Source organism: Camelina sativa, unplaced genomic scaffold (assembly GCF_000633955.1).
Source record: "Camelina sativa cultivar DH55 unplaced genomic scaffold, Cs unpScaffold00583, whole genome shotgun sequence".
NCBI classification, from domain to species: domain Eukaryota; kingdom Viridiplantae; phylum Streptophyta; class Magnoliopsida; order Brassicales; family Brassicaceae; genus Camelina; species Camelina sativa.
Window position 1 is genome coordinate 60,875 of NW_010921741.1, and position 15,958 is coordinate 76,832.

Consider the following 15,958-nt stretch of genomic DNA (forward strand, 5'->3'; position numbering starts at 1 on the left):
ATTTTAATTTAAAATATTTTCAATATAAAGATATTAATAAAAAGGAATAAAATATATAGAAAAAGAGAAATGTAAAATTTTGAGAAACAGTATATAAAATTGATGAAACTTACATTTATACTTATTTTTAATCTTCTTATTTTTCAAATAAAAAACAATATTAACAAAAATATATTTGATTAACCCTACATATTTTAATATAAATAATAACTGGAGGTATACCATTCGATCATATTTTTTATTTGAGTTTTTTTTTCGGGTTGAAGAAGAATTATCTACGTTGCAAAACCTTGATTTGATATTGTTTGAGTTAGTTTTTGGGGTTTAAAATAGAAATCACAAATGTTTATATGGGTGAAAGTATCAATAAATAATTAAGTGCATGTGGTGGCTCTACTGGTCTTCATGAATTGCAAAATTCTTACTAGAAAAGAGGCAATGATTTTAGTCTTGGAGTTTGCTCAGAATGATTAATTGCATGTTGTGAATGATTATTCAGTGGAAAAAGTGAAGAAGCTGACGAGGAAGAGAAAAAAATAAGATTATAACAAAAAAGTGGACCGTAAAGTAACAAATGACAACTACGGTACCATAAAAAATTGACAATAAAAATGACGAGAACAAATATTAAGAGTAACGTTCAATCGAATATGAGAAAACAAGATTGATTCATGATTTTTTTGATTAGATATGAACCTTATACACAATAAATTTTTATAAATTTTAAGTTTGTATAAATTTTAAATTTGTATATTTGAAATAATTTTTTTTCTTAATAGTAATTAAAAATTTGTATAAGATAATATTGCATACATATCATCAGTCTTATATATGCGTGGAGTCAAAACCTAGTAACTAGAATAATCTACTATATATAATTAATTATTAGAGTAATCTATGTTTTTTAAAATAACTACAATATATTTGTCCTGATCAGAGGGAGCATAAGAACTTTCTCCCGGGTACTCTCTTTGCGGCCATGAGGTACAAAGACTTTATATAGGAGAGAGGAGAAGCCCTAAAATGGCTAGAAGACAAAATAGGAAGGCGGCTCGGTCAACTCGACCAGGTGTTCGGTCGAGTGCTTAGTCGAGTGACCTCTTCTTCTGCATCTTCCATCCGGTCGAGTCCCTCTCAGCACACGGTCGAGTGTCCGGTCGAGTGTGGTGGTCGAGTGGACTTCCAGACTTGGTTCCTTCTGCTCTAACTCCTTGATCTTCTTCACTTGATAGCTCAAATCCTTCTCAGCATCCTTCCATGCTCCTTAGGATCCAAAATCACCTGTTTATGCAAGAAACTATGCAAATGCAATGCAAAACCACTCTAATGCATAAACAGTCCTAAACCTACTCAATAATGGCCAAACTGGATGGTAAATCATGCAGAAGATGTGAATATACTAAGGTAAAACAAGGTGAAATATATGAACATCAACACCCCTAAACTTAGTATTTGCTTGCCCTCAAGCAAATAAACAAGACATAAGTAGATGTTTGAGGTCTGAAAGTGGGATCTCAGCTCCTAAAGCTTGCTAATAAACTAGCTAGAATCAATGTCCAAGTTACTAGTACTATGATGCAAGTTGAATGAGCTGTACTTAAAGATTTTAGACATCCACATGCATTCAAATCAACCATTTCCTTTAAAATTCATTAAACAAGAACATGAATCAACTTATGCAATGCATTAAACTCATTTGGCTTGGTAATAAAGGTTTTAGAGACAATGATGATCTCTCTTTAGAGCGGGGCTTATCAATATCAAGGTTCTCTCATAAAAATACATTGAGCTTTAGAAGAAGGCTAAAGGTAAGAACACTTAGACACATACAAGAACAAAACCTTGTCTACCCAAAGGTACCCAAAGTGTTTATCCTATCATTCTAATCCCAAATTGTCCTAGTTCTACCCTTTGTCTTCACCTCTTCTCAAATTTCCTTTTCCCTATTGTTTTTAAGCCTTAGGAGAGATTTTTTTATTTGAATCAACTAGTGGAATGGGGCTTCTTTCTTATTTGTTATGGTTCCCTTTTCTCTTTATTCTTTAAGACATAAAAGCTTTTTGCTAGACTCTTCTTTTCTTTCTTTCTTTTTCTTTGATCAGAACCATTTTTAACAATTTCATACTTCCCATTCTTTCACTAGAGCTTAAATTTATTTAAACACATTCCTCTCCTAAAGACTCCAACCTTTTATTTCTTTTTTTTTTTCTTTTTTTTTTCTTTTCATTTTCTTTTAACCAAGTATCAAACCCAAAAATTAAACCACCTAGTCCTATATAGTTTGAAGATTGCAAACTAGAACTACACAAGGCTTTACTCTTGTCAGCTCAAACCTAACACTTTCTACTAAGCTCAACCCCAAAAAGGCCTTAAACACAAGAATAAATGATATAAGAATGGAATCACTTGATCCTTGTGTGATCTTAAGTTGGAGTGATTCCAATCTTATATCATCTGGTATCAGAGCTTCAAAAGCTCCTATCCCCAAGGTTGTATCTCTTCAACCTATATCTTTTTCAATTTTTGTTATTTAATTTTTATAAAATCTAAAACCAAATAAAAATTTTGTTTCTTGCTCTTGCTCTTGTTTATTTGCTTCAGTTTCTTTAAAAAAAAATTATAGTTGCTTTAGTTAATTATTTATTTCCCTATTTTGTTTAAAAAAAAAAGAAGAAAAAATCATATTTTTGTTATTTTAAATAATTTTTGAAACTTTATAAAACCAGAAAAGAAAATAAAATTTGATTTACTTTGTTATTTGAAATTTTTGGATTGGTCAAAAAAAAAATCGGTTTATATTTTATATTTAATCTTTTTTGTTTTCTCTTATTTGTTTGATTTACTTTTGATACATCTTTCTTTTGCTTGTGCGAGATTCTTCTATCACGAAGACCAGAGCAAATATGAAGTCCATTGAATTTTATTCGGGCGAAGAAATCCAGAGAGAATAGCCCTATCAAGTCACGTCGGATAAGGAAGATAACTTTGACGCTATCTCTTGGCAACGAGATAATAGTTCAGCTTCTGATTCAAGGGATGAACTAGATCGTGAAGCACCAGACCCAGAACCACCTGACTCATACAACACCAATAAAGACTATTCTAAACCATGGATCAAATTTAAAGATGATTTCTGTAGACATGGTTCAAAATCTCCACTGACCCAAATTATGTATTTTTCAGGATGTGATAATCACTTCAAGAAGGGAGAAGACATGGAGTATGATAGAGGAACAACGAAGGAATACCATTATCAATATCCTAAAAGGAGTAAACAGAAGTCCGCCCATCACATCTTGTCACACCAAGTACCACCCCTTGATTCACGAGAGAGTGCTTCAGAGCCAGCTCGTGAATTCCACCTTCTGCAAGATAAGCTTGGAATCTCTTGATCCTTGTGTGATCTTTAGTTGGAGTGATTCCAATCTTATATCATCTGGTTTTGTTTAATTTGTTTTTTATAAAACAAAAATCATAAAAAAAAATGTTTTGCTTTCTTTGGGTTCATAAAATGATACAAGGCTCGGTGGTGAGACTCGTATGGGGATAGATATGGCGGTTTCAAAAGCTGGCGGTCGCTTCTCTCTTGTGAAGAAATGATGGTCGAAGATGAAGATCTGACAAGCTGGCGGTCGCTTCTCTCGTGTGGGATCAAATGAGGGGTGTGATGGCGGAATGAAGTGCACCATAGAGTTGCGATAAGACTCTGATACAACACAAATTCTATGCCTTGATGACTCACTCAAAAAGACATAAGAACAAACGTTTACTAAGTAAAGGAATCCACCTAACTTAGATAAACAAAAACAAAGCCTAAGCTTCAAAGTGAGTAAACTCTCTCTTTTATTTTCCAAAAATCTTCTATATTTTTACAATGAAACAAATGAGCCTTTTTATAGCTCTTACATGGTATAATCTACATTAATTACAAATATGTCTAAATTAATTACAAATCAATCACCATAATGGAGGAATCATAATCAATGGTGATGATGAGGAATAAATGGTGGATCTAGGATTTCTACCAAGATATCTGCTTTATGTGATGACCACATCATACTCTCAGCATATGTGATGACCGCATCATACTCTCCTTCTTGAAAATGTTTTGTCCTCAAAACTAGATCCAGAATTTACATTTTTTTTTGGTATTTTATTTAATCACAAAACACTGAAACAGAAACAAAAATACTTTTTTTTCTATTTAATTTTATTAACTCGACGAAAAGAAAACCTTTTTTATTAAAACAAATTTAAACAAAACCAAAAGCAAATCTTTTTTTTGTTATTTTTATAAAGTCAAATAAAAGAAAACTTTTTTTTATAATAAGTCGACTTAAACAAAATAAAAGCAATTTTTTTAATTTTTAAATCCAAAGAAAGCAAAACTTTTTTTTTTATGATTTTTGTTTTATGAACCCAAAGAAAGCAAAACATTTGTTTTTTCTGATTTTTGTTTTATAAAAAACAAATTAAACAAAACAAAAATATTTATATATATATATATATATATATAAAACTGAATAAAAAGATAAAAAGGTAAGAGCTTTTAGCTCTGATACCAAATGATACAAGACTCGGTGGTGAGACTCGTATGGGGATAGATATGGCGGCTTCACAAGCTGGCGGTCGCTTCTCTCTTGTGAAGAAATGATGGTCGAAGATGAAGATCTGACAAGCTGGCGGTCGCTTCTCTCGTGTGGGATCAAATGAGGGGTGTGATGGCGGAATGAAGTGCACCACAGAGTTGTGATAAGACTCTGATACAACACAAGTTCTATGCCTTGATGACTCGCTCAAAAATACATAAGAACAAACGTTTACTAAGTAAAGGAATCCACCTAACTTAGATAAACAAAAACAAAGCCTAAGCTTCAAAGTGAGAAAACTCTCTCTTTTATTTTCCAAAAATCTTCTATATTTTTACAATGAAACAAATGAGCCTTTTTATAGCTCTTACATGGTATAATCTACATTAATTACAAATATGTCTAAATTAATTACAAATCAATCACCGTAATGGAGGAATCATAATCAATGGTGATGATGAGGAATAAATGGTGGATCTAGGATTTCTACCAAAATATCTGCTTTAGCAATCAATATTTCCTTGTTTGGCTCGTCAGAGAGTTGTTCATGAAGTCCATCATGAAATCCGTCTTGAAGTAGTTCAGCTCAGCATATGTGATGACCGCATCAATAAACATGGCTTGAAAGAAGGATAGGTTAAGGGTATTGGAAACTGATCTTAATGAAAGAATCAGCTACGTGGATCAACAAGAATGGTAAAAAGGGGAAAGATGATCCAAATATGTATATGGTATCCATGAGTTTAAAGCAATGCACAAATTGATAATTAAAAGTCAGTATTAGGTTCTTATAAGTAGGAAATGACATTGAATTACAACATGCTTCAATTTAGACCAAATGCAATGCAAGAATTCAAGGCTTGGTTCAACCTTATGCTTCTCGTGGTTGCGGGGCTGAAATTACTCATCTCCTATCTAGCGTTTGGAAGGTTCAGTGTCTACCAAAATTACAACATTTTATGTGGCAGGTAATGTCCGGATGCCTTTTGGTTTCGGCAAACTTGCACAAGCGTGGTCTGCCTTATGATTTGGGATGTGTACGGTGTGGTGCTGATGAGGGAACAGTGAATCACACTCTTTTTCTTTGCCCACCGGCTCGTTAGGGTTAGGCTTTATCTCAGGTACCGGTGGGAGCAAATTCCTTTCCAATGGGATCAGTGTATTCAAATTTGGATCATTTTTCGGTCCTAAGAATCCATGTTCTAATGTTTTGGCCTTTCCTTGGATCTTGTGGTACATATGGAAAGAAAGGAACGCAAGAGTTTCGAGAATGAAGTTGAGCGGCCTGAGGAGATTATTCGGGTGGCAGAAGGCGAGGCGACAACTTGGCAGCAGGCCCAGGAGGAAGGTGCGGATGAGGATCTCAATACCACTCAACCCGACTCTAACCCAAGGTTGAGGACCTCTGCAAGTCTTCTTTCTACTAGTTATTCAGGCTACCGTTGTTTTATTGATGGCTCTTGGAAGGCGGGTGACTCATTTGCAAGCGCAGGATGGATTTGTATCCAGCTTCAGGATCCGACGCCAACCATGTGGGCTAAGAATTTCCGGCAGAGTCTTTCTCCCTTGCATGCCGAAGTCGAAGCTTTCCTGTGGGCTATGCACTGTATGATCGGACATGGTTTTCGTTAAGTAGCTTTCTACACGGACTGTTCAGACTTGCTGAAGATGGTGTCTTCTCCTCATGACTGGTCGACATTTTTGACATACCTCGACGACATCAAGAGTGACAGGGAGGAATTTTATTCTCTTTTTATCTTTTGTTTTTAGAAATGCAAATGTAAATGCGGAAAATTTGGCATGCCAAGCGCGTACTTCTCCGCATAATGTCTTGTTTGTAAACATTATTCCATCCTATTGGCTCTTCTGAGCTAATCTTTTGTTGACAAAAAAAAAGTATTTTTGTTTTTTAATCTCTGTAATACTTTTTATATGCTATGTTGTAAAAAAATTATAACGAAAATGCCATTAAGAATTTAATGCCATCAAGGCAAAACGAAAAAACTTGAATTTTGCGAAATTTCAGATAAATGTGTAAAAAAAATTTCAGATTTTGCATAGTTTTTTTGCATAGTTTTTTTGGCAGATTTAATTTTAATTTACAAATTTGTTTTACACATTTTTATGCAACATATTTATTCTACAAATCTGTGACATATTTGTTTTCGCCACAGATTTGTTGTTACGTTGTGGCAGATGTATAGACTATAGACTGTAGCAGACTTTTTGTCTACCAACCACATACATATCTTACATACTTTTATGACGATACCACAAATTTTCTTTGTTGGACAGATTAGTTCTTGTGGACTTGATTTGTCCTATAGATTTATTTTCTAACCACAGACTTAATGTACAAACTTTTTATGTTAAGTAGCGACAAATTTATTTACCGTAACTATAGACTTATAATAAGTGTGGAAGTGGCTAAAGAGTTGTATTGAGTAAAGATAATTGCTAGATTGACTCGTAATAATCAGAGTTTTATTCAATGTTACACTAGACTTATTTTTGTCATAGACTTAATTTTAGTGACAACGGATTTGTTTGATATAATTGGTCGCAAACTTAATTCTTACTAAAGTAACTTTTTAGTGGTGGTAGACTTAATCCTAGAGACTTGTTAAGAACCTTTATCTGCAGATTTTTTGTTACAGACTTATTTCTAGTTATCGCAAATTTATATTCAGAAAATATTGGTGGCAGATTTGTTTATACAGATTTATCGTTGGTTTTGTCGCAGATTTATCGTCCAATTTCTTAGATTAAGGAATCTAAGCCGTCCAATTTAGGTTTCGACCCTTTCATCGTATTCATAAAAATTGGTCCATCGTTACCTCCTCTTGTTTTCGTTCCTTCTCTATCTTCTTCCACTCGTCTCAATTCCAGATTTCTGTTCGAATTCATCTTCTAATCATCTTCTCTTCAAACCCCTGTTCGAACTCATTTTCTTAATCAACTACTCTTTGTATATGGAGAAGATTATTCCTGTATGCGGAAAATGGATGTTTGAAGAGGAAGATGGTTGTTTGCTGTTGATAGCAAGAGATCATCTCGAATGTTATCAGCTGATGGTAACACGCGTTTGGAGGATTTCATTGAGATGGTTTATGAAGATTATGCTTTGGATATGAGATTTTCTGATGTTGAATTGAGCTACAAAATTCCTAAGAAGATTATGCAGAAATGACCTCAAGATACACCTCCAGTGTATGTTGCGAATTGTAGACAATTTCGAAAGTAGATAAAGTTTGACTTTGTGTGGAAGCGAAAGACAAAGCTTCAACTCATTCCAAATAAGAATTTAAGGGTGATTTTGTTGATAACAATAGAAAAGATGAAAGGGATGAAGGTAATTTGAAGAAGTCAAACGAAGATGATGATGAAGATGTCGATTTTTGCCTGTTTTCTCGTTTTAAGCATGTTTTAGGACAAAATGGGTATAAGTCTTGTCTAAACACTCCAAATTCAACCAGAACTCTTATAATTAATCAAAGCCATTGGATTGTAACATATTTTGACCCTAGAAACATTAACAAAGCTGTTTTCTGCTTCGAATCAATGTTTTCTCGGTTTTAGCCTATTTTGAGACAAAATGGGTATAAGTGATGTCTAAACACTCCAAATTCATCTCGAACTCTTACAATGAGTCAAATGCATTGGATTGTCACACATTTTGACACTAGAAACACAAACAAAGTTGTTTACTGCTTCGAATTATTGTTTTCTCGTTTTAAGCCTGTTTTGGGACAAAATGGGTATAAGTCTTGTCTAAAAACTCCAAATCCAACCCGAACTCTTATAATTAGTCAAATGCATTGGATTGTTAAATATTTTGACCGTAAAAACAGTAACCAAGTTGTTTACTACTTCGAATCAATGTTTTCTTGGTTTTAGCATGTTTTCTCGATTTAAGCCTGTTTTGTGATAAAATTGGTTTAACTGTTGTCTAAACACTCTAAATTCATCCCAAACTCTTATAATTAGTCAAATACATTGGATTGTCACACATTATAACCCTATAAAGAGTAACAAATCTGTTTACTGGTTCAAATCAATGTTTTCTCAGTTTTAGCTTCTTGCTGGACAAAATGGGTACTAAGTGTTGTTTAAACTCTCCAAAAACATCCCGACCTCTTACAATTTGTCAAATGCATTGGATAGTCACATATTTTCACCCTAGAAACACAAACAAATCTGTTTACTACTTCGAATCAACATTTTCTCGGATTTAGCCAATTTCGGGACAAAATAGGTATAAGTGTTCTCTAAACACTCCAAATTCATCCCGAACTCTTACAATTAGTCAAATGCGTTGGAATGTCACACATTTTGGCCCTAGAAACAAATAAAGCTCTGTACTTCTTCGAATTAATGTTTTCTCTGTTTTAGTCTGTTTTCTCGTTTTAAGCCTGTTTTGGGACAAAATGGATAAGTCTTGTCTAAACACTCCAAATTAAATCCGAACTCTTATAATTAGTCAAATGCATTGTATTGTTACATATTTTGACCCTAGAAACAGTAACAAAGCTGTTTACTGGTTCGAGTCAATGTTTTCTCGGTTTTAGCCTATTTTCTCGGTTTAGCTTGTTTCGGGACAAAATGGGTATAATTGGTGTATAAACACTCCACATTCAACCGAAACTCTTATAATTAGTCAAATGCATTGGATTGTTACATATTTTAACCCTAGAAAGATTAACATACCTGTTTACTGCTTTGAATCACTGTTTTCTCTCGGTTTTCGCCTGTTTACTCGGTTTATGCCTATTTTGGGATATAACAGGTTTAAGTGTTCTCTAAACACTCCAAATTCATCCCCAACTCTTACAATTAGTCAAATGCATTAGATTTTCACACATTCTCAGCTAGAAACAGTAACAAAGCTGTTTACTGCTTTGAGTCAATGTTTTCTCGGTTTTAGCCTGTTTTCTCAGTTTAAGCCTGTTTAGGGATAAAAAAGGTTTAGGTGTTGTCTAAACACTCCAAATTCATCCCAAACTCTTACAATTAGTCAAATGCATTGGATTATTACATATTTCGACCCTAGAAACAGTAACTAGGCTGTTTACTGCTTCGAATCAATGTTTTCTCGGTTTTAGCCTGTTTCTTGACAAAATGGGTATAAGTCTTGTCTAAACACTCCAAATATAACCTAAACTCTTAGAAATAGTCAAATGCATTAGATAGTTACATATTTTGACCCTAGAAACAGTAACAAAGATCTTATAATTAGTCAGAGGCATTGGATCGCCACACATTATGACCGTAGAAATAGTAAAAAAGCTGTTTACTGCTTTGAATCAATGTTTTCTCGGTTTTAGCCTGTTTTCTCAGTTTCAGCCTATTTTAGAATAAAACAGGTTCAAATTTATCCCAAACTCTTACAGTTAGTCAAATGCATTGGATTGTCACACATTATGATACTAGAAACAGTAACAAAGCTGTTTACTGCTTCGAATCAATGTTTTCTCGGTTTTAGCCTGTTTCTGGACAAAATGGGTATAAGTCTTGTCTAAAAATCCAAATTCAACCCAAACTCTTATAAATAGTCAAATGCATTAGATAGTTCTATATTTTAAACCTAGAAACAGTAACAAAGCTGTTACTGCTACGAATCAATGTTTTCTCGGTTTTAGCCTGTTCTGGGACAAAACGGGTATAAGTTTTGTTTAAACACTCCAAATTCAACCCGAAGTCCTATAATTAGTTACAATCATTGGATTGTCACACATTCTGACCCTAGAAACAGTAACAAATCTGTTTACTGCTTTGAATCAATGTTTTCTTGGTTTTAGCATGTTTCTGGACAAAATGGGTATAAATGTTGTCTAAACACTCCAAATCATCCCGAACTCTTACCATTAGTCAAATGCGTTGGATTGTCACACATTTTGACACTAGAAACACAAACAAAGTTGTTTACTGCTTCGAATTATTGTTTTCTCGTTTTAAGCCTGTTTTGGGACAAAATGGGTATAAGTCTTGTCTAAAAACTCCAAATCCAACCCGAACTCTTATAATTAGTCAAATGCATTGGATTGTTAAATATTTTGACCGTAAAAACAGTAACCAAGTTGTTTACTACTTCGAATCAATGTTTTCTTGGTTTTAGCATGTTTTCTCGATTTAAGCCTGTTTTGTGATAAAATTGGTTTAACTGTTGTCTAAACACTCTAAATTCATCCCAAACTCTTATAATTAGTCAAATACATTGGATTGTCACACATTATAACCCTATAAAGAGTAACAAATCTGTTTACTGGTTCAAATCAATGTTTTCTCAGTTTTAGCTTCTTGCTGGACAAAATGGGTACTAAGTGTTGTTTAAACTCTCCAAAAACATCCCGACCTCTTACAATTTGTCAAATGCATTGGATAGTCACATATTTTCACCCTAGAAACACAAACAAATCTGTTTACTACTTCGAATCAACATTTTCTCGGATTTAGCCAATTTCGGGACAAAATAGGTATAAGTGTTCTCTAAACACTCCAAATTCATCCCGAACTCTTACAATTAGTCAAATGCGTTGGAATGTCACACATTTTGGCCCTAGAAACAAATAAAGCTCTGTACTTCTTCGAATTAATGTTTTCTCTGTTTTAGTCTGTTTTCTCGTTTTAAGCCTGTTTTGGGACAAAATGGATAAGTCTTGTCTAAACACTCCAAATTAAATCCGAACTCTTATAATTAGTCAAATGCATTGTATTGTTACATATTTTGACCCTAGAAACAGTAACAAAGCTGTTTACTGGTTCGAGTCAATGTTTTCTCGGTTTTAGCCTATTTTCTCGGTTTAGCTTGTTTCGGGACAAAATGGGTATAATTGGTGTATAAACACTCCACATTCAACCGAAACTCTTATAATTAGTCAAATGCATTGGATTGTTACATATTTTAACCCTAGAAAGATTAACATACCTGTTTACTGCTTTGAATCACTGTTTTCTCTCGGTTTTCGCCTGTTTACTCGGTTTATGCCTATTTTGGGATATAACAGGTTTAAGTGTTCTCTAAACACTCCAAATTCATCCCCAACTCTTACAATTAGTCAAATGCATTAGATTTTCACACATTCTCAGCTAGAAACAGTAACAAAGCTGTTTACTGCTTTGAGTCAATGTTTTCTCGGTTTTAGCCTGTTTTCTCAGTTTAAGCCTGTTTAGGGATAAAAAAGGTTTAGGTGTTGTCTAAACACTCCAAATTCATCCCAAACTCTTACAATTAGTCAAATGCATTGGATTATTACATATTTCGACCCTAGAAACAGTAACTAGGCTGTTTACTGCTTCGAATCAATGTTTTCTCGGTTTTAGCCTGTTTCTTGACAAAATGGGTATAAGTCTTGTCTAAACACTCCAAATATAACCTAAACTCTTAGAAATAGTCAAATGCATTAGATAGTTACATATTTTGACCCTAGAAACAGTAACAAAGATCTTATAATTAGTCAGAGGCATTGGATCGCCACACATTATGACCGTAGAAATAGTAAAAAAGCTGTTTACTGCTTTGAATCAATGTTTTCTCGGTTTTAGCCTGTTTTCTCAGTTTCAGCCTATTTTAGAATAAAACAGGTTCAAATTTATCCCAAACTCTTACAGTTAGTCAAATGCATTGGATTGTCACACATTATGATACTAGAAACAGTAACAAAGCTGTTTACTGCTTCGAATCAATGTTTTCTCGGTTTTAGCCTGTTTCTGGACAAAATGGGTATAAGTCTTGTCTAAAAATCCAAATTCAACCCAAACTCTTATAAATAGTCAAATGCATTAGATAGTTCTATATTTTAAACCTAGAAACAGTAACAAAGCTGTTACTGCTACGAATCAATGTTTTCTCGGTTTTAGCCTGTTCTGGGACAAAACGGGTATAAGTTTTGTTTAAACACTCCAAATTCAACCCGAAGTCCTATAATTAGTTACAATCATTGGATTGTCACACATTCTGACCCTAGAAACAGTAACAAATCTGTTTACTGCTTTGAATCAATGTTTTCTTGGTTTTAGCATGTTTCTGGACAAAATGGGTATAAATGTTGTCTAAACACTCCAAATCATCCCGAACTCTTACCATTAGTCAAATGCGTTGGATTGTCACACATTTTGACACTAGAAACACAAACAAAGCTGTTTACAGCTTCAAATTCATGTTTTCTCGGTTTTAGTCTGTTTTCTCGTTTTAAGCTTGTTTTGGGAAAAATGGGTATAACTCTTGTCTAAACACTCCAAATTCAACCCAAACTCTTATAATTAGTCAAATTCATTGGATTTTTACATATTTTGACCCTATAAACAGTAACAAAGCACTTTACTGCTTTGAATCAATGTTATCTCGATTTTAGCCTGTTTTCTCGTTTTAATCTGTTTTGGGATAAAACGAGTTTAAGGGATGTCTAAACACTCCAAATTCATCCCAAACTCTTACAATTAGTCAAATGCTTTGAAATGTGACATATTTTGACCCTAGAAACAGTAACAAAGAGGTTTATTGGTTTGTATCAATGTTTTCTCGGTTTTAGCCTCCCTAGAAACAGTAACAAAGAGGTTTATTGGTTTGTATCAATGTTTTCTCGGTTTTAGCCTCCCTAGAAACAGTAACAAAGAGGTTTATTGGTTTGTATCAATGTTTTCTCGGTTTTAGCCTCCCTAGAAACAGTAACAAAGAGGTTTATTGGTTTGTATCAATGTTTTCTCGGTTTTAGCCTCCCTAGAAACAGTAACAAAGAGGTTTATTGGTTTGTATCAATGTTTTCTCGGTTTTAGCCTCCCTAGAAACAGTAACAAAGAGGTTTATTGGTTTGTATCAATGTTTTCTCGGTTTTAGCCTCCCTAGAAACAGTAACAAAGAGGTTTATTGGTTTGTATCAATGTTTTCTCGGTTTTAGCCTCCCTAGAAACAGTAACAAAGAGGTTTATTGGTTTGTATCAATGTTTTCTCGGTTTTAGCCTCCCTAGAAACAGTAACAAAGAGGTTTATTGGTTTGTATCAATGTTTTCTCGGTTTTAGCCTCCCTAGAAACAGTAACAAAGAGGTTTATTGGTTTGTATCAATGTTTTCTCGGTTTTAGCCTCCCTAGAAACAGTAACAAAGAGGTTTATTGGTTTGTATCAATGTTTTCTCGGTTTTAGCCTCCCTAGAAACAGTAACAAAGAGGTTTATTGGTTTGTATCAATGTTTTCTCGGTTTTAGCCTCCCTAGAAACAGTAACAAAGAGGTTTATTGGTTTGTATCAATGTTTTCTCGGTTTTAGCCTCCCTAGAAACAGTAACAAAGAGGTTTATTGGTTTGTATCAATGTTTTCTCGGTTTTAGCCTCCCTAGAAACAGTAACAAAGAGGTTTATTGGTTTGTATCAATGTTTTCTCGGTTTTAGCCTCCCTAGAAACAGTAACAAAGAGGTTTATTGGTTTGTATCAATGTTTTCTCGGTTTTAGCCTCCCTAGAAACAGTAACAAAGAGGTTTATTGGTTTGTATCAATGTTTTCTCGGTTTTAGCCTCCCTAGAAACAGTAACAAAGAGGTTTATTGGTTTGTATCAATGTTTTCTCGGTTTTAGCCTCCCTAGAAACAGTAACAAAGAGGTTTATTGGTTTGTATCAATGTTTTCTCGGTTTTAGCCTCCCTAGAAACAGTAACAAAGAGGTTTATTGGTTTGTATCAATGTTTTCTCGGTTTTAGCCTCCCTAGAAACAGTAACAAAGAGGTTTATTGGTTTGTATCAATGTTTTCTCGGTTTTAGCCTCCCTAGAAACAGTAACAAAGAGGTTTATTGGTTTGTATCAATGTTTTCTCGGTTTTAGCCTCCCTAGAAACAGTAACAAAGAGGTTTATTGGTTTGTATCAATGTTTTCTCGGTTTTAGCCTCCCTAGAAACAGTAACAAAGAGGTTTATTGGTTTGTATCAATGTTTTCTCGGTTTTAGCCTCCCTAGAAACAGTAACAAAGAGGTTTATTGGTTTGTATCAATGTTTTCTCGGTTTTAGCCTCCCTAGAAACAGTAACAAAGAGGTTTATTGGTTTGTATCAATGTTTTCTCGGTTTTAGCCTCCCTAGAAACAGTAACAAAGAGGTTTATTGGTTTGTATCAATGTTTTCTCGGTTTTAGCCTCCCTAGAAACAGTAACAAAGAGGTTTATTGGTTTGTATCAATGTTTTCTCGGTTTTAGCCTCCCTAGAAACAGTAACAAAGAGGTTTATTGGTTTGTATCAATGTTTTCTCGGTTTTAGCCTCCCTAGAAACAGTAACAAAGAGGTTTATTGGTTTGTATCAATGTTTTCTCGGTTTTAGCCTCCCTAGAAACAGTAACAAAGAGGTTTATTGGTTTGTATCAATGTTTTCTCGGTTTTAGCCTCCCTAGAAACAGTAACAAAGAGGTTTATTGGTTTGTATCAATGTTTTCTCGGTTTTAGCCTCCCTAGAAACAGTAACAAAGAGGTTTATTGGTTTGTATCAATGTTTTCTCGGTTTTAGCCTCCCTAGAAACAGTAACAAAGAGGTTTATTGGTTTGTATCAATGTTTTCTCGGTTTTAGCCTCCCTAGAAACAGTAACAAAGAGGTTTATTGGTTTGTATCAATGTTTTCTCGGTTTTAGCCTCCCTAGAAACAGTAACAAAGAGGTTTATTGGTTTGTATCAATGTTTTCTCGGTTTTAGCCTCCCTAGAAACAGTAACAAAGAGGTTTATTGGTTTGTATCAATGTTTTCTCGGTTTTAGCCTCCCTAGAAACAGTAACAAAGAGGTTTATTGGTTTGTATCAATGTTTTCTCGGTTTTAGCCTCCCTAGAAACAGTAACAAAGAGGTTTATTGGTTTGTATCAATGTTTTCTCGGTTTTAGCCTCCCTAGAAACAGTAACAAAGAGGTTTATTGGTTTGTATCAATGTTTTCTCGGTTTTAGCCTCCCTAGAAACAGTAACAAAGAGGTTTATTGGTTTGTATCAATGTTTTCTCGGTTTTAGCCTCCCTAGAAACAGTAACAAAGAGGTTTATTGGTTTGTATCAATGTTTTCTCGGTTTTAGCCTCCCTAGAAACAGTAACAAAGAGGTTTATTGGTTTGTATCAATGTTTTCTCGGTTTTAGCCTCCCTAGAAACAGTAACAAAGAGGTTTATTGGTTTGTATCAATGTTTTCTCGGTTTTAGCCTGTTTCGGGAGAAAATAGGTAAAAGTGTTGTCTAAACACTCCAAATTAAACCCGTACTCTTATAATTAGCCAAATGCATTGGATTGTTACATATTTAGACCCTATAAAGAGTAACATAGCTGTTTACTGCTTTGGATAAATGTTTTCTCTCGATTTTAGCCTGTTTTCTCGGTTTAAGCCTGTTTGGGATAAAACGGGTTTAAGTGTTGTCTAAAC